General features: G+C 37.5%; 1 protein-coding gene across 3 annotated transcripts in view; it reads right to left on the reverse strand.

Annotated features, from left to right (window-relative positions):
- The window catches only part of HIVEP2 (HIVEP zinc finger 2), a 192,933-nt gene that overhangs the window by 76,097 nt on the left and 96,957 nt on the right, over positions 1 to 19,879 (reverse strand). For 2 of the 3 annotated variants that reach the window (XM_038526205.1, XM_038526207.1), the window contains exon 2: positions 8,137 to 8,248. The gene's annotated coding sequence lies outside the window, so the exon portion shown is untranslated. Of the gene's footprint in view, positions 1 to 8,136; positions 8,249 to 19,472; positions 19,592 to 19,879 lie in introns of those variants that run through there. The other variant, XM_038526206.1, reaches the window with a different exon arrangement.

Raw genomic sequence — 19,879 nt, forward strand, 5'->3', positions numbered from 1 at the left:
TCTGTGATGACTGGGGTTTTCAAAATTTCCACTTAAGGCTGATGACAGAATTAAGCTCTGCTACAGTCAATGAATAATTTATTTGTGCACAAAACATTCTGTTAATGGAAATCTTTTTATGGCTCAAGATCTAAAATATATTTACTGCCCCACAGTTATTAAATGTTTGCTTTAATCATTAGTACACAAGGTAATGACAAATGATAATTACAGGATCATTATATGCTCTTAAACTGATTCAATCAAGAGTATCTCTTCTGAAATTCAAAAACTTCTCAGTGGATGGGAATGGGAGTGGATTACACTGGAACTCGCCAACTCACTGCCACCATCAAATTTAAGAATTGAAGGATTTGGTTGTTAGAAACTACCAATTGAGAGAATGGCTTTAGATTCAAATAGTGAATACATTTTTTTTTTAATTTTAATACTCAAGTAAAAATTCTGTTGCTTTCCTGAAGTGGACTGCTTCAATTGAACACATCATAGCAAAAGAGAACTGCATATGTTTGTGCATTCCCTAGATTTTCCAGCCTGCCAAAAAATGTTCCTTTGCTGTGCTATTTCAGCAAGTCGTGAGATGACAATGATTATGCTCCTCAAAAGGAAAAGATAGCTATTTTCCCCCCTGTTTTTATTTTTGGATGCTGAAAGGCACACTTCTGGCTGCTGTGAGTACTCTGACAAGTACACATGTTCCTGAGGAGGTGAATTTGTGGGAGATGTTGGCAGGGGTAAGGTTGAGAAAACCTAAAACTACCCTAAGCTCTTGGGAAATATTTAAGTAGCTAGAATATACAGCAAAAAGAGGAGGAAGACTCAAGTCTTCCAGTGAATTCCTGTTTCCAACTATCAACCCTCCCGGAAAAAGGAAAAGTCAAGTACTATATGATATATGCTTTTTAAATCTATTTTTATCTCACAATCAACAAGTACACAAGTTCATCACCCTACTACTGAAAGCAGTCTCTTTCTTCACTTCTCTTTTCCTAATTTTTTAAAGATTTTATTTATTTACTCATGAGAGACACACAGAGAGAGGCAGAGACATAGGCAGAGGGAGAAACAGGCTCCCTGCATGGAGCCCAATGCGGTACTAGATCCCGGGATTCTGGGTTCACGCCCTGAGCTGAAGGCAGAGGCTCAACCACTGAGCCACCCAGGCATCCCTTCTCTTTTCCTAGTAAGAGTAACATTCAAACTCCCAGGCTCAAAGCCTTGTGTCATCACTGACACCTGCCTCCAGCTCCCCTACTCTCCGATTGCAAACATACAAAGGCATATGTGCACACACACACACACACACATATACACATCTACTACACCCAATCAGGAAGGCCTACATTGGCTTCCTGCACACTATCCTTTGTATTATCTGTGTCCTGTGTCCTGCCAATCCTTACTGCTACCCCTCCAGTCTAGGCCCTCCACACTAGTCTGAGAACCAGCTACACAAAATCAGATCAGAAGGTATTCTGGGTCCAACTGGCAAATTTCCAAAGGATAGGCCTAGGCACAGTATCCTCAGGTATATGGAATCTGGGGATAATGACCAGAGACAGTGACCTGTGGAAGTATCAGGAGAGTCTTAAGGAAATCAATTGGAGCAGAAAATAGTCACAAGGATACTATGATGCATACCTGAGAAATCAGAAACTGAGGAAGAGATTAGAGAAGTTAAGTCTGAAAGAATTCCCTGAATCTGGGCTCAAGTGTTCACTAAAGTTTTCTAAAGTACCTCCGTCTGGGATGTAAGTGTGGGAGGAGATGTAAAAGGCACACCATGAGGTGACAGCTCTAGTGCAAATTCATGTTAAGTGTCTCTTAAGTGGCTTCTGTGCTTTCAGGGACTCTTGCACCTACGCACCCCACTCTCAAATCTACCTCCCACCCAACGCCACCCAGCACAACCTGGCTGGATTTATTTTCCTGATGTGCAGCTCTCGCTACATCTGTCTTCTGCTTAAAAATGTTCAGGGCCTTCCCACCACCACAGACCAAATTAAATGTATACCCTTTGTCCCAGACAGCTGTGCCCCACATTCACATTACATTTACACTCTATCTCCCAGGAAGCCTTTATCTTAGAGGCCATGTTGTATTTTATCTCATCAAATCTTTTCAAAGGTCGTTGTATTTTGTTCCCATGGTCAAGACAAGGACAATAAAATGTCCTTGTCAGGGGAATAGAGGGGCTTCTGTTTTGTTTTATTTGTGAGGGAAAGTATTGTTTTTATTCTACTTAGAGAAGATGCTTTTCGCATTTAAAGAGATCATTAAAAAAACACATAAATTTGTTCTTATGATTCTGCTCTGGATATTTAATAAGTATCAGGCTTGCTGATTCATCTCATTAATATGATTAAAATTAAATCGGTGCCCAGGTATAAATTTGCAGTCCCCAAAATGAATTTCAAAAGAAAACTCAGAGTCAAATATTTTTTTGAATTCAACAAATATTTATTGAATATCTACTATTTTTTTCAATCATCATTTTCAAGGCTGAAGAGGACATCCACAAAATAAAGACAGCCTTTGCCTTCAAACAGCTTACAGGGTGGCATGTGAGAGAAAAATTTCACATAAATTACTTTAATATAAAGCACAAAACTACATACAAAAAGTGATGTGAGAGAAGTAAAAAGTGTTATGGGAACTCAGAGGGAAATGAGGTAAAACATGAAGATGAGTAATACTAAAATAAAAGAATTAACCAGATTCTCATATCAGTAAAGAGCAATTAACCAAAATCCAATAATACAAAAAATAGATGATGTAGAAAATGCAAAGTTAATTTGTCTTTTGACAATTCATGGATGAGAATCCAATGTGATATCGGGTTCAAAAATAAAGATCTCTGAGTGATTTGGGCCAATATCCACTTTAGCAATTTACTACGAAAACTATCTAAACATCCATTCTTCATTTATGGGGTTGTCTGGAGTCTGTGAGATTCTCAAAACAGGGAGAGTGACTGGGTGAACTTAACAGTATCATCAAGGAAGGTAAAGGTACACTGCCTCTAAGATTCCCTACGAGACCTGATTCTTCTCCAAAATTTCCATATAGCTTCTATTTCCTTATTTGATTCATACTGAACAGAATATAGTGACTGCATCAACAAAGTTCCAATATTTGAACACTGACAGTCAACTAGACTGGTGACCTGGCAGCGAATGACATGCTATCTAAAGTTTTGGGAACCAGAGCTGAAGTCGGCGACTTTGAGCAAATCACTCAGTTGTAACCCCTTGAGCCTCCGTTTCTGCATACACAAAATAAAATGTGAGTAGTAAGTACATAACATTTATTGTCTAAAGTGAGATAATGCAACATGGAAGCCATTTGTAAACTGTATAGCATTACACAAATGGTAATTTCACGTCATCAGAGAAACAAGAAATATAATTACTAAGTCCCATTGTGTAGGTTTTGGGTGGAGGATAAAGGAGGAGAGATTTACCCCCCCGACAACCACCCTTCACTGCAAGCTAAATTCAAGAGGCAAGAGGGTAGGCAGAAGGGAATACTATGAAATGATATAAAAGCAACCCTCAGTTGGTTTTCAGATGACAAAATACTCTCATGAAACAAAATGTGCTTTGTTCATACTGCTGGTTTAATTAATGCTTGTTGACTGAATGACAAATAAATGAAGAATTAAACTATTGAATGCAGGAATGTATGAAGGTACAGCCAAGCAAAATGCTTGAAAGACAAAGCAGGAAGTATCACATGTGTGTTAAGAGTGAAAGAGATAATATTGGAAAAATGAAACCATGTGGCCCAAGAAGCTAACAGTAATGGGCTCCATTCACACAGACTGTAATGGCAAAAGAAACACAGTACTGGTAAGTAGAGATTGGGTCTAGGCTTCCTATCATTGCGGTAATGCTCATTCATAAATACTGACACATTCTTCAGTTACCTAAAAGCATTAAGGACCCAAACAGAAGAGCTGTATGTATCTGAAAAGCTATAAAAAATGACCCCACATAAAAGGAAACATTTTGAAGGCCACAACACATTGAACCTCATAAGATCTACTCTGAATTCGAAGTGGTAGCTGGAAAAATTATATCAAAGCTGTAGAAAGCACAGAGTAAATCTAAGTTGCAACTTTATCAAGTCCTTATAAGGTCTGCTAAAATGCATCCACATAGAATGCATTAAAGCTGTCCTCACTTTTATTTTCCATATTTGTGCAAGTAATGACGTATATATTTAAATTATTTATTTAATTCATTTAGTTATTTTATTTTATTATTTATAAATTAAATTTGATTTCAATGACTTCCGGATCCAGAAATTATTATCTATAATGACATATAATTCTCAGCTAAATAATTAACTGCTCTGAAACCCAATTTCCTCAAGTGAATATGGGATTCTTAATTCTTACTTTAAAAAGATTAAGCACCTGTAGCACAGAGCCCAACTCACAGAACATGTTAAGAATTTTCACCTTCCTTCTTACCTCTCCTCAGCCTAAAGAAAAAATGTCACTTATGTAATTCTTTTCTTTAAATATTTCATTTATTTATTTGAGAGAGAGCACAAGCAGGGGGAAGAGCAGAGGAAGAGGGAAGGGGAAGCAGACTTCCCACTGAGCACAGAGCCCGATGTAGGACTCCACGTGGAACTTGACCCCAGAACCCTGAGATCATGGCCTTAGCCAAAGGCAGATGCTTAACTGATTGAGCTACCCAGGTGCCCCACCACTTACATAATTCTTAAATAATTACATCTGATGCAATGAAAAAATATAAATCTGAGCACATTATTAAAAGGCCATAGTCCAGCTAATATTACCTTAAAATGAATAATTTCAAGATGAATCAAAAAATCAGAAGTTTTTATCTTGATGAAATCCCAATAGTTCATTTTTGCTTTTGTTCCCCTTGCCTTTGGAATCCTATCTAGCAAGAAGTTGCTTTGCCCAAAAGGCAACAGGAAGATAGTTGCAAACGACATATCAGATAAAGGGCTAGTACCCAAGATCTACAAAGAACTTATCAAACTCAAGATCCCCAAAACACCCAAATAATCCAGACAAGACATGGGCAGAAAACATGAACAGATATTTTTCCAAAGAAGAAATACAAATGGCCAATAGACACATGAAAAAATGCTCCACAGCACTTGGCATCAGGGAAATACAAATCAAAACCACAATGAGATACCATATTACACCAGTCAGAATAGCTGAAGTTAAGAAGACAGGAAATAACAAATGTTGGTGAGGGGCAACCCTCTTTCACTGTTGATGAGAATGAAAGCTGGTACACTCACTATGTAAAACAGTACAGAGGTTCCTCAAGAAGTTAAAAATAGACCTTCAATTGCACTACTAGGTGTTTATCCCAAAGATACAACTATAGCAACCCAAAGGGGCACTTGCACCCCAATGTTCAAAGCAGCAATGTCCACAATAGTCAAACTGTGGAAAGAGCTGAGATGTCCATCAACAGATGAATGTATAAAGATGTGGTATACACACACACACACACACACACACACACACACTGGAATATTACTCAGCCATCAGAAAGGATGGATACTTATCATTTGCATTGACGTGGATGGAACTGGAGGGTATTATGCTGAGTGAAATAAGTCAAGCAGAGAAAGACACTTATCACATGGTTTCACTCATATGTGGAATATAAGAAACAGCACAGAGGATCATAGGGGAAAGGAGGAAAAAGTGAATGGGAAGTCATTAGAGAAGGAGACAAACCATGAGAGACTCTTAACAAACAAATTAAGGTCACTGGAGGGAAGGTGGGTAGGGGGATGGGGTAACCTGGTGATGGGCATTAAAGAGGGCATGTAATGTGATGAGCACTGGGTGTTATATGCAACTGATGAATTACTGAACACCATATCAGAAATTAAGTATGTACTATAGGTTGGCTAATTGAATTTAAATTAAAGAAAAAAAAAGCATTGGCGACATGAAAGAAAATGGCAATGAATGAGGAACAATATTATTGATAAAAAGATAAAATCACTTGTTTTTACTATATTTTACAAAATGCATCCTAAGAGAAAGGTAATTCTAATGGTGAGGGTTTTACTTTCTTATCTTGGAAACTGTTTTCTATTTACACCTAATCTGGGGTGGAAAATTGGGCAAATTTTTAAGATGTATCATTTGAAAAAAATATCCTCACTTGGGCTAATGGACAAAGTCAGGTCCACCATGCCAATTTCCTATGAAGTGTTTCCTTACCCATCCTAACCTGTCCTCAACGACAGGCTAAAGAATCAGTCACATGATTAGGAAAATGTTAAGTATTGTTATGTTTAAATAATGATACAACTACCATCACCATTACTAACCATCATTAGAAATACCTTTAGTTATTGAGCCCCTACTAACAGCCAGGAGTTTAATCCTCAGCTAATCTTATGAATTTATTTGACTAAAAAAATATTATTATATTAAAACACAGTGACCCCAGTGAGCTGACTTTTAAGCAAAGGCTCCCAGAGCTCACGATGTGATAGGCGAGAAGTCCAGCTGTACTCAATGGCCAGGCCATGTTCATTCCCTAGCAGTACTCACAGAACATAATCTGTATAGTCTTCCTAAACATGCCTTAAGTGAGGTCCCACCAACCAAAATTTAACTGTAACACTGTGGGGTACTTTGCGAATAACTGTAAAAGCCAATCTTGTGAGGACATAGAGAAATAAGTGCAGCACTGGTGTGCAGCATTAATTTTAATTTTCTAGCATCTATTACAGCTATTGAAGAATTAAGGTTTTGCTTTTAAAACTTTTTTTTTAATGTTTCTCTTCCTTCAGGAAGCAGTTTTTCATCTAACTGCTTTATATCTCTTTAATTACCAAAATTTTTTTTTGTTTTTTTTCTGAATGGCACCATATGCCCACAACAATGTAAATTACTGGTCACAAATGTATCTTGGGTCATGAGCCTTATACACAAAATGAAAAGATATCCTGGGGTTTCCATGCTTAATATTTCTACACTCACTGAATACTCAAAAGCCACACTAACAAATCAAGTTCCAGGGCAGTTGTCTCAAGGGAGATTATTTCAGACAAATCTAAAGCAGTTGTTGGAATCATATGAATCATGCAACCAGATCCCTGAAAAACCACCTGACCTCATCATGTCTTAAGATGCCCATAGGTGAAACAGACACAGTTAGTTTGGTTTCAAAGTCTGCTCCCCAAATGATTATTCATTTGTTCTCTTATTCATTATCAGCCATCAGGTTTTTAAATAGCTTCAGTTCATTCAGAGGAAAATTGAATGACAACCTGTACAATTTAGAATTGTGCATATCATTTAGAATTTCAGAAATTCAAGTCTTGTGACCTGGACTAGAAATACAAATATTTTTCCAAATTTTCTGTTACTGTGTAAAGGGTTAATTAAAGCATGAGTTTGCCTGGATTAAAAAAAAATTACCAAACCTTAAAATCAGTATCATTTAGAATTCTGATGCCAAAAATCTGTTTGACAGAGCAGGCTTTACAAAACTGACATTTTAGCAGTAGCCAAAGTCCTGTTCCCACTAAATTTTGTCTTGGCAGCACCAGTAATTTGCTAAAAGCCCAAACTCTTCTTGGTTAGGAGTTCTCTACCTCGAGAGCTTTCCACACAGAGTGCAACGAGGAAGTTGAATTGAGCAAGATTTTAAGGTTTCTATTCTTATCATAGAAAACAAGCCTTCTGTAAAATGAGAATGGTTTAAATAAGGAGAGATACTAATTTACTCAAAATGTTAATTAGACTTTAGATTTGAATCTGATACAATACAGTACAATAACACATAAATATCTCACTAACAGTAAAATCTGATATTCTTACATTACCTCAAGTGTTCAATTAGCAAATAATAATTAAAATAATAAATAAAAGTATCTGGTTCCAAACTACAAGTGACAACATTTTCTCATCTTTCTAATTGGTACATTTCCAAAAAATTATGAAAACTTACAAACACGTTCATTTAGATAGCATCCCAAACATCTTTTGTAGGCAGTAAAGGCCTCAAATCATTACTGCCAACATTTCACAAACAGCTTAATATTTTGCTTAAAATGTCTTTCCAATAATTTTGAAATCAAGCCATATAAAAATCACTTGACTCAACTTACCCAGCAGCTGAATGTTAATGAATTGGTAAAAGAGTGTTCCAATCCAATCAATTCACTTAATTTTTCAAGTGGATCTCATTATGTTGTCTTTTTAAAAATTCAAAGACTCCACCTAATGAGGAAAGGAAAACAAAAACAAAAACAGTGTTTAAACCAGAGCAGCATTATAGGATCAGTACATTAATAACACAGAAATCAAATCAAGATTATTATTAAATCATCCTCTAAGTTACTGTGCTTCTTAAAAGTATAAAACAACTAAGCATCTGCCAACTAAAGTAAATTTTTCCAGTTTGGGGTAAAATGAATGTTCAAGCATAGAGAAAACAACAAAATAACACAATTAACATGAGAGCAGAAAAGTTTATTGTCAGTATTGATTGACACATAGAAGCAATGACTATATAATATCAATTAGGATATGTAAAATTAGATGTGAGAAAAAGAGGCAACTGATTGCTTTAGAATTCGGTTCACTGATTCTTATTAATTGACCAATGAAATACATATGTGTAGGTTGCAGTTCTCAAAGCAGTTAAGGTCTAGTTACATATAATCTCTGTTGAGAAATATAAATTAATACCTCAGATCAATCGTTTGGAGAGAATTCACTGGTATGAATTTCAAAATCATTCTCAGAATGTTAAACCTGGTCTCCCACAGAAAGCCTTTATTCTACTAAAGACCTATAAACAGCTTAATTAGGTTTATAAATATCAGTTAATTCCATTCACTTTACCAGAAGACACACCTTTTCTGAAGCCTGAATATTAAGTTACTATCGCAGCTCTAAGAGAAAGTTTGAGAGAAAGCAAGCTATAGCCCAACTGATGAGAGCCTAAAATAAATGGGATGCTGGAGGGCTGAGCAGAAGAGTAAGATAGAAGGTTGGATGGTGTCCAGCTACTCCTGAATCAAGTATCCCCAGGGTAGATTTAGTATGTTTTAAAGTCCCAGACCATCAAACCCAACTATATTCAAGTGCAAATTCAAAAACCTATCCCAAAGCCATAAACACATGATTTTTTTAATCATGCAATTTAGAATTAGCCACATACTGCCACTCCTCTCTAGTCCCACCATACATATTAGTAAAATTATTTTAGCTAATCTCAGTATTTAAAAAAGGTTGAAATAGATTTGCTATCCACTACTAAAAAGGAGATGCTTTAAAAAAATACTAAACTAAACCAGAACAAAACAAAAACGCTCCTAACAATGGAGAAGACAAATAGCAATAATTATACAATACACACTAAGTAGAAATCCACAGTAGTCATGGGAAATACATTTTCACTTCCAAGACAATCTAATGCCTAGATTCTAGATTCTAACTGCTATTCAAGAAATAGTTATCTAAAAAACTCACGTGGATATGGTCTCAAAAGACTTCTTCATTCACAAATTGTCGTAATTATTATTGTAGGGCTCTTGCCATAAATATGGCAAAACAAAAGTCAAATGGTTTGGTTATTTGAAATTATTCTGGATCAACAAATATAAGCACCTAAAGAAGGTGTTGCAAATTGGTACAACACACATTTTTCGCACTTGAATATCTAGAGCTGTGAAAATATTTTTGTACTTTTCTAGGCCTTTTATGAAAGTTTCAAAGGCTCTTTCAAATAATGTTTGGGAGCAAGCTTTATAATATTGTGTCTGAACTACTGCTGTGGTGGTTTGCGCTATTACTCGGTTTAACAACTTATCCTTCTATTAGTCACTTTCCAAGGAAAAGGGGGCACTTCCCCTCATGATGCAGAACTTGAAGATTCTCAAGAATCCTTTTCTCACTGATTCATCAATATGTAACGTGAAATTGACCTGTATAAACATTTAGATCTACCATCCCTCTTCCTGTGCTTATTTCTCAGAGTACTGCTTTCTTAAAATGTAGTTCTTGCCTCATAAAAGGACTTATTAAATACATGCGTGGGGCCAGTCATTAAGCCAGTATCTCAAAAGGTCTTTCATCTATAATACGGCAATATGTTTTCATTTCAGTCTAACTATGCTTATCTGAGTGGCCAGGCATTTCAAGTTACTTAGGAATTTCTCACTGGTGGTATGAGCACCTCACATTAAATCTCAAAAGCAGTAAGTACAAAATATATTAGTCATCTGTATGGATGATTCAGTCAAATGACTGCTCCTGATCAGCAGAGAAGATACATATCTGTTGCCTGCATAACAGGTGAGCCTCATGTGTACAAACCACAATACAACATTCTTTAGAAATGTTCATTTCTAAGGAAATTAACACTGACACCTAAGATATGATACTAGGTTCCTTACAATTTCTTATATTATAGAGTAGTGCAATGCCTAAAATAATTTTATAAACTGATGAAGGCAGTTAAATCTCAACCTGCTTACATTTAATTTCTTTTTATTGCCTGCCTCTACACATTAGGAAAAAGGAAAAAACAAAACAAAACATCTCAGTCAGTGGTATTTTGGCTTCATCAGAAAATCTAAATACATCTGAAACTTTGTATTTCAGTCAGTTATGTAGTCCAAACAATGTACTAATTAATTTATCATTAGCTAATATTTGATCATGCTTCTCACTAACTGGTCTATATTTATGTATAATAAATCAGATGTAGCCACAATGCTGAAACCAAGTGACTTTCTCCAGTCGAATGGTTTTCTCCATGTAGTATACAGGAACCATGTTCTCCATTCCCTGGGAGCACTTTAGCTGTTCCGCCTTTCCAACAGTGACACAGTAAACTTGCCATTTTAGGAGTACATTAGAGTAGCACTTGGCACCCTAGAGTAAGCTTGTGAACTCTGGTGTCTTTATATCCCTGGACTAATCCTTAGTCTGGGTCCTGGTCATCAAACACTATCCTTCTATTGATGATGAGACTAAGACTCAGAAGGTCACAGACATTTGCCCAAGGTCATGCAACTAGAAGGCAAATTTCCTGACTACTATTCCATCATTTTTCTTTTTCAACGATGCTAAAGATGCTTCTCGGTATAGGATGGGAGAGAAATGTGGCAGGATGAGTGCAAAGTGAGTGGGAATAGATGGGCAAATACCACAAGCTCCACACCACCCTCCTTCATCATGGTTACAAGTAACTTGCTTTTTTGTAAACCTAGTAAAAAACTGGCCAAGGAGAATAAGGTAACAGAATAATTTATGACTGTTAGAGACCCAAAACAACTTGGCATATTTTGGCAGGGTTCCAAAATAACATTTGGAAAGCAGTGCCCAAATAGCCAGAGTTAGTAACAGCCCTACTTGGTCATTTGTATTGTCTTTCTTAGAAGTACATAACAACATTGAAGACATTATTTAACAAAAAAAAAAAAAAAAAAAAAAAAAAAACCTAAAACACAAAAAATCTCTTAATCCCATCACCCAAACATAATTATTTACATTTTTTACAAATGTGTTATTTGCTTATGTAGGCATATTTTCACACAGATGCTCTCATAACACACATATAACAATGCCTTCTGATTTTTTTCATTTAATATTTCATAAACACATTCCATATTTCCATGTAATTCATATAGTTCTCATTTTTACTAGCCATATAATAGTCCATAGTTAGCATACTTAGTCATTTCCTCAACCATTCCTGTATGTGGGAACATGTAAGATGCTCTCATTTATTTTTAACAAGAGATACTATGCTTCCTTAAAACAGTAACAAAAAAGGGGTTATTACATTGAAGAGTATGAATGTTTTTATGGACTTCACATTATAGCCATATTGATGTCAAGAGATTGAAATCACCTATAAAGCTGCCAACAATATCTGAGCATTTCACTTTCATAAAACTTCCTCACATTTTTATGTGACTAAATTCTTTTGGTGGTTTATTTAATGTAAAATGGAACTCCTGGGTTGCCTTTTTATATCAATGGTGATCATAATCACTCTACCACTTAAAAATAATTTCATTGTCTTTCATTTTAATGTAAAAATTATCTCTATTCATGTAATTCGACTACATTTTGGTCCTATTTCTTTCTTTTGTATGTATGTATATATGTATTTATTTATTTTAAAGATTTTATTTATTTATTCATGAGAGACATAGACAGAGAGGCAGAGATATAGGTAGAGGGAGAAGCAGGCTCCCCACAGGGAGCCCAATGTGGGACTCAATCCCCAGACCTGGGATCACACCCTGAGCTGAAGGCAGATGCCCAACCATTGAGCCAACCAGGCATCCCTTTCTTTCAAATTTAAATGGCACTTTAATATGATGTATATATTAAGTTCTCTACAAGGTGTTCTGTACATTTATTTATATTTAGATCTTTAATCATTTAATATCTCTGGCATGAATTAGACAAATTCCAAGTTATCCAAGTACCATTTACTAAGCTTGCTATATTATTTTAATAATGGGATTTGTTACACTGATCTACATATTTAAAATGGAAACTTTGTTCAGACTGAGTAAATATAATGTGACTGGTATTATGATAAAAACTTGTTCATGTGTTGGGTAGTTTTAATTACTATTGTTTACGGTGTTTGAATTACAGTAGGGCTAGATTCTATACTTTGTTCTCTTTTTCTTTTCAAACACTTCTTGATATTTCTTTTTGTGCACATATATACTTGCAAAATTCTCACCCATTTTTCCCAGATTATACTATCTAATTAAGTGTAATATTTGCCTTCCATATTTAGTCATACCCAAAAAAATCCCATTAAGAGTTTAAATACAATTATGTTTTTTTGTTTTTTTTTTAAATACAATTATGTTGAATCAGATATAAGCATCCCTTCAATATTTTGTTTTGCCATGTAAAAAAAAGTGCATTATCATGCATCTCTACGTTTACTACATTTTTACATTCAATAAACATTTGCATTCTAAGATTCTTGGTTCTGTGTCTTCCCACATTTCCATTTCACTTGCTTGAAAATACTTAATTTCTCAAGTTCAGCAACTGAATTGTGTTACTTCCTCACAAGACCCCCTGAATAATATCCTTTACATGTAAGCAAACAGTGATTACATAGAAAAGTGTAAGTTCTAGCTTAAATAAAACCTCTTAATTGCCTCAACAAAGATGAAATTCAACTGTATATAAATGACACAACCACCACCAAATGCAACCACCTTATTTTCTTAGTATTTTTACAAGACACAGCCCCAAATTCATTTAAAACATAGCAGAATGACTGAGATGACCTAGTATCTTCCTCATTTTCCACCCCAACCAATGTCTCTCATTCCTGCTATCTGTAAACTAGGTTCAAAGATAGGGCAAAACCAACAAAGAAATGCAAATAACTTAAAGTTATAATAATCTATTATGTAAACTTGACTGGGGCACCTGGTTGGCTAAGTTGGTTAACCGTCTTCCTTTTGGTTCTGGCTCCAAGCAGGATCTCAGGGTCCTGGGATTGAGCCCCAAGTAGGGCTCCCTGCTTCTCCCTCTCCTTCTGCCTGCCCCCTTCCCTGGCTCCTGTGCCCCCCCCTTCAGATAAATATATCTTTAAAGAAAAAAAGTAAGCTTGACTGAGAATATTGCACATATTGTTGCACATTTAATTGAGTCCATGTGTTTTCTTCCTTGATGTACCAAACCTAGGGACTCTCAAGGAATGTTATATTTTATAAAATGTACGAGTACCTGAAGAATTTTAGACCCTATAGTGAAAGGGAAGCAAGGACCAATAGAAAAAACGGAAAGGGAAACACCAGGAATATCTGTGCGAAGGTAGGCAAATAAGGACAGAAGCTAGTTTCCATCCACACTTTGAACGTCACACTATGTGTCAAGTTGAGTGAAAGCACGAGTGATGTGCTTTCTCCAATTTCCTGAAGAAACACATAGAAAATGTGGCATATATTTAATCTGAGCCTTGTTTCCTGAAAGACTGCAGGATGCCCACAAATTTTCTTTCCCAGAGTTCAAAATAGCAAGCTGAGTGGGTGTAAGCACTTCAAGTGCAAAAAGAATTAAAAAAAAAAAAAAAAAAAGGTAACTAAGGAAAAGGAAACCATACTTTTTGCTTCTCAGTATGAGAATTTTAAAAGAAGCCAGTTAAAGGGATTTTAATGACTTGCATCTAGAGTTGTCTTGAATCAGAAGATAAATACAATTTGGATACTTAACCAGGGCCCTCTGGTCACTTTTAAAGGTTGCAGTTTCTGTGTAAAGACTAATTTCCAACCTCGTTACAGTAAGAGCAGGCAGTTTCACTCCAATACAGCCAGGTACCGAATGGACTCCAATACAACAGTGGCAAAGGGAGAGTTGAAGGTTTTTCTGGGGTCTCTACCCCTCTGAGGGAGAGAGACCTTCCTCAACAAATGCTTTAAAGCTTTAACACACTTATGAGTCACCAGTTTGTTAAAAGGTGGATTCTGATTCTATCGATCTGGTTGGGGTTCAACTTGTTAGTTCTCTGGTGATGCTGATGTGCTGGCCTGAGGTCCCCATTTTGAGAAGAGCAGCTCTAGTGTGTAACATGGGTTTACTAACAGCCAGATAACAGAAATAATCAACCAATTAAGAACATTTGCAACAGTAAAGTAGTTGTGATAAGAAATAATAAAATACACATTAGCAAAGCCATGAGCCAATAGATAAAAATTATTTTAAAAAAATAAGTGTTAGGGATCCCTGGGTGGCGCAGCGGTTTGGCGCCTACCTTTGGCCCAGGGCGCGATCCTGGAGACCCGGGATCGAATCCCACATCAGGCTCCCGGTGCATGGAGCCTGCTTCTCCCTCTGCCTGTGTCTCTGCCTCTCTCTCTCTCTCTGTGACTATCATAAAATAAATAAAAAAAAATTAAAAAAAAATAAGTGTTAAATGCTAGAATGTGTAATGATTCTACGCATAATCAGAAGTCGAGAGCAGGAAGAGTTATGTAGGGGCTAGAATAGAGGCAAACGGCTTCCCAGAGCAGGCTGTACTCAATCAAGCCCCAGATACAGGGTGGTGTGGACAGAGAGAGAGCAGGACCCCAGAAAAGACAATCCTGGAAGGGATATGGGGAGTTCTGAAAAGAGAAAACTGCAGTGCACCTACTTTGGGGGTGTAGATATTATCATTTGAAATTTTAACTTGAATTCACTCTTCAGCAGATGAGGGGAACTTTTGACTTGTTTAACATTTTTAAGTTTGGGAAGGATAATGCTATTCCAGGGCAGAAAAGAGATGAGTAGATTTACCTTAATTTGATGCAAATTTTCTCCACTGGCAATAGCAACAGTATTACTAATGACATTTTAGATTTAAGACTGGTAACACAGGGATGCCTGGGTGGCTCAGTGGTTGAGCGTCTGCCTTTGGCTCAGGTTGTGATCCTGAGGTCCTGGGATCAAGTCCATATCGGGTTCCCCTCGGGGAGTCTGCTTTTCCCTCTCCCTATATCTCTGCTTCTCTCTGTGCCTCTCATGAATAAAAAAAAAAAAAAAAAAAAAAAAGACTGGTAGCACACAAAACCACTTTGTGTGTGTGTGTGTGTGTGTGTATGCATATGTATGCCGTTGATTAACATATGTCTCTAATAATTAACAAGTTTAAAAGCACTGGAATATAATTTTTCACAACAGAATTAATGGTCACCTGTTATTCAGAGTGTCGAATTTTACTTTTATTATAAAAATAAACACTTTTTTCTTCTATAAAATACTTCTGGATGGCACATACCCACACACACCCTCAGCTCCAGCATTATTCTTCCCTTTCCTCCCACACTGGCTGACAATGGGAAGAAAACATATCCAGAAACAGAATGAAATTATTAATGAATTATACTTTAGTTGTTTTTTAAATCTCCTTTGAAAGTTTTTCCTGTCAACCTACAATATGTTCTATATATTGCGCAGTGAATTTCACAGGAAAAAAAGACTAGAAGATTGCAAAAGTCAGTATGAACATGAAAATTCAATCTCTACACTTTTTTTTAACTGAAAAAAAAATCACAGGGAGATGGGGTACCTGTAAGATGCAGGGGGAAGGGAAGCATCTGAAAGACATACAGTACATTTTAGCATTCCTGGGTCAGGTCAACAACCTTACTGAGTTTCAGTTCCATTTTTGGAACTACCAACTTCATCTTATTGTAAGCAATAAGAAATGATATATGGAATACTGGCAAACACTGCATTTCCTATTAATGTTAAATGCCAAAACTATGGTTTAACCAATAGCTTCTCTCCCTTCCGTGTTCCTGTCCTACAAAAATTCCCTATGCTTGCTGGCTGATGGAATTTAGGAATGGGTTATGACAGGGAACCCTGGGTGGCACAGTGGTTTAGCGCCTGCCTTTGGCCCAGGGCGCGATCCTGGAGACCCGGGATCGAATCCCACGTCAGGCTCCCGGTGCATGGAGCCTGCTTCTCCCTCTGCCTATGTCTCTGCCTCTCTCTCTATCTCTCTCTCTGTGTGACTATCATAAATAAATAAAAATTAAAAAAAATTTTAAAAAAGGAATGGGTTATGACAAAATTCTGCAATTTCAAAGTATCTAGATTTGAATATTTAAAAAATACCTGCATCATGATAGCTGTGCTAAATAAGGCACCCTAGCATTCAAGATGCACCAATGGAGTTACCTATTCCCCCCCAGTCTAATACACACACACACACACACACACACCAACACTCACTACTGACAAAATGATAGTACTACAAGGACACTAAATTGTTACTCATGAGTGACTTCTAAAAGAGAATGTAGTCATGTCCTGAAAAGACTGTCAAGTTTGTCTTCTACAAATGTCTTCCCCATTCTACTCTGAACCTTTTCAGGTGTCCTCCTCCAACTAGGTCATGGGATCATGCAGACCGCATTCCCCAACTACTGCAAAAAAAGAGCTAATAACCATTTTCAGACTTGACTGCCAAAAATGTAATGTGTTCTCATTAGGGAAATCAATACACAAACCAGCCAACCTTGGGACATTATAAAACTTCATATAAAGAAATAAATAATGGTTGGTGAAGAGACACATCTAAGGGAATAGATCTATTTCTACTCAAATAGAAGCAAGAAGCCCCCTCTGTGGGAAATGCTATTATCAATCCTATTAAGATACAGTGCAAGGGACCGTGTCATCTAAACTAGAACAAGATATGGTCTGCTTTCAGTTTTTTGAGGCAATTTCTATTTGAATCAAATTGGCCCTTCAGAAGACAGTTCATCGGTGAGAAACTCTCTCTCTCTTTCTCTCTCTCCCTCTCTCTTGGGTCTGGCCTTTTCAGTAGTTACAAGGCATGGTCCCATTTTTACTTCCTCAATATCTATCATTACAATCCTCCATGTTTATGTGTCCACGTGCTTTTAGAGTTACCAAAATATATCACCCGAAGTGATAGCAGTTAAATTTGCAACAGCACAGACTTCTCACTATAGGCCTGGGACCCTGGTGAAAATCAGTTCAGTTGAGAAAGATTTCCTGAGCCAAGACTTAAGTCCTCACTAACCAGGCTGCTAGGCCTAGATCAAATGAAGGTCGATGCAATGTCCCCAGAGCAAGCTGTTCAACTCACCCAGTGGGCTCCCCTGAGCTCTGCCAAGGAGGCCCTTCGGACTGACAGTCCACCTGGTGGAGCTGGGTTCTTCCCCAGGAGGAGGCCCCCACCCCCACCAACAACGCAGAGCACCGAAGCCAGCTAAGCAAAGCTGAGCAGCTGGGAGCAGCCACTTGTGGATGACACAAAGGCAGGCTCCCTCTGCCGTGGGAGTGTTAGAAACCTCTGATGATGGCTTGAGCTGTGGAAAGTGTATACTGCGAGACAGGACATCCCTCCTGGCATTCTGGGCGAGTAGAGCCTAGGCAGGGGCAACAACAGCCTGGCCTGAGGACAGTCTGCTCCGCACATCAAAGCCCAAGGCCCTGGGAGGCTGGCCTGTGGCCAAAGACGCAAAGAGCAGCAGGGGAGTGTGTTGCCTTAGGACAATAGCAAACTGGGACGTGGTAGAGTCTGTAAATTCCAAGCACTGGGGAGGTCTGCTCAGAGATTTTACCCTCTCCTGTCAGGGCTGTGATTTAATTTCCTTTGAAGAAAGAGAGAGAGAGAGAGAGAGAGAGGGAGAAACAAGAAAAAGAAAAGAATATACATCCCCAAACCTTCTGTCTGCAAAAGCAGACACCACAGTGCAAGTTAATGCACTCTGGTCCTTTTCAGCCTGCAGCCACTGTCTGAAACAATACAGCTAAGTGAGATGTGACATTCTCCCGTTCATCTTATTAGGGCATTAAGTCTAAGGGGTAATTAAGATCATTTAAATGCAAACATCACTGTTCCATTGCTAATATCCTCCCAGATCGTTCCCATCAGTTCTGTTTAATTAGAGAAGCATCACTCGTTAATGACAACCTGACAGTTTGGTTTATTTGACAGGACCAAGCACAGAGTCTCATTTTGGGTAACAAGAACTGAAGGTGAAGCATCAAACTCTCAGTCACGAGCATGACTCAGCTCTTGGACCCAAGACACTGTACCTGGGCAACCTGACCACTCGCTCCACAGAAATGGAGTTAATTCAAGAATCATCTCCTAGCCTCCCCACTGGTCGGTACAGCTTTTTGCACGAAAACATGCAGAAAACAAACTAAGAAAAACAAGAGCATAGAGAAAAAAACTCAAGATCAATCCCTCTCCCTCTCGTGGTCTTAAAATGGGATTCCTAAGGACGGGGACAAATGCCATAAGCTTCTGGAGCCCTGCCAGGGAAGCAAGCAGCAAAGGCAAACGTGGCATATGTCCATCCGCCTCGGGAGTGACAGGGTGCCATCGTGAGAATCCTGGCTGCCTAAACGCTCAGTACGACACAGAGGACCTTGTGAGTTTTCCTTTCAGAGGAAATGAATATGAGTTGAGATCACTCAACTCTAATCCACCCTGTACCTCAGGGTTAGCCTCTGGGCAGCACATGCCCTGTTTAGGCAGCAGTCTGTCATGACCCCGCCTGTCATCCATAGTGCATGCTGGGGGTGGATGCTCCTGACTCCTTGCTAATCCGGTGTGGGGAAGGCCAAGGTACAGAGTTTTACTTGATTGCATAAAACGTAGAGCTATTTTCAGCTTCTGAATCATCATTTCTGGCTGTTTCACCACCCTTTAAACCATATTACAACTCTTCAAAAATATCTTCCCTATTCAATTTTCACATATTTTCTCCTAAGCAAACACTTAAAGGAATATCACTAAGTTTCAAAAAGATGAAACCATGACATGGAAGAAAAAAAAGAAAAAAAGAAAGAAAGAAGAAAGAAAAGAAGAAAGAGAGAGAGAGAGAGAGAGAAAGAAGAAAGAAAGAAAGAAAGAAAGAAAGAAAGAAAGAAAGAAAGAAAGAAAGAAAGAGATCAAAAAGAGTTTTACAAATACCTGCAATTTAAAACGGTCACCCTTGCAAGAAGTGGTGGGTCAGGCCCTACAATTTCTTCTGTGATCTTCAAGCCCTTTAAGAAACCCTGGACAATTAACACTTAGCAGTACTTCGGTGCCTGAGGACACAAATCGATTTTGTTTTAGTCACACTTCGAAGAGAGGAGAAACATTAAATAATAGAAATAAAAAAGCTGCTAACTGATATAGGAAGAACCTAAGCTATTTCTGTAATAACTCCCCTGGGATTTATGCTGGATGTTATAAAAACAGGATGTTTTGTTTGTTGTTCTTCATAAAAGACTACCAAACCCATATAAGACTACAAAACATCAAAATTACAAATCTATGTGATGTTTCTAGTATTAAAAAAGACAGATGGAATTTTTATTCATGTATTTAAAATT

The sequence above is a fragment of the Canis lupus genome, chromosome 1 (assembly GCF_011100685.1).
Source record: "Canis lupus familiaris isolate Mischka breed German Shepherd chromosome 1, alternate assembly UU_Cfam_GSD_1.0, whole genome shotgun sequence".
Taxonomy (NCBI): domain Eukaryota; kingdom Metazoa; phylum Chordata; class Mammalia; order Carnivora; family Canidae; genus Canis; species Canis lupus.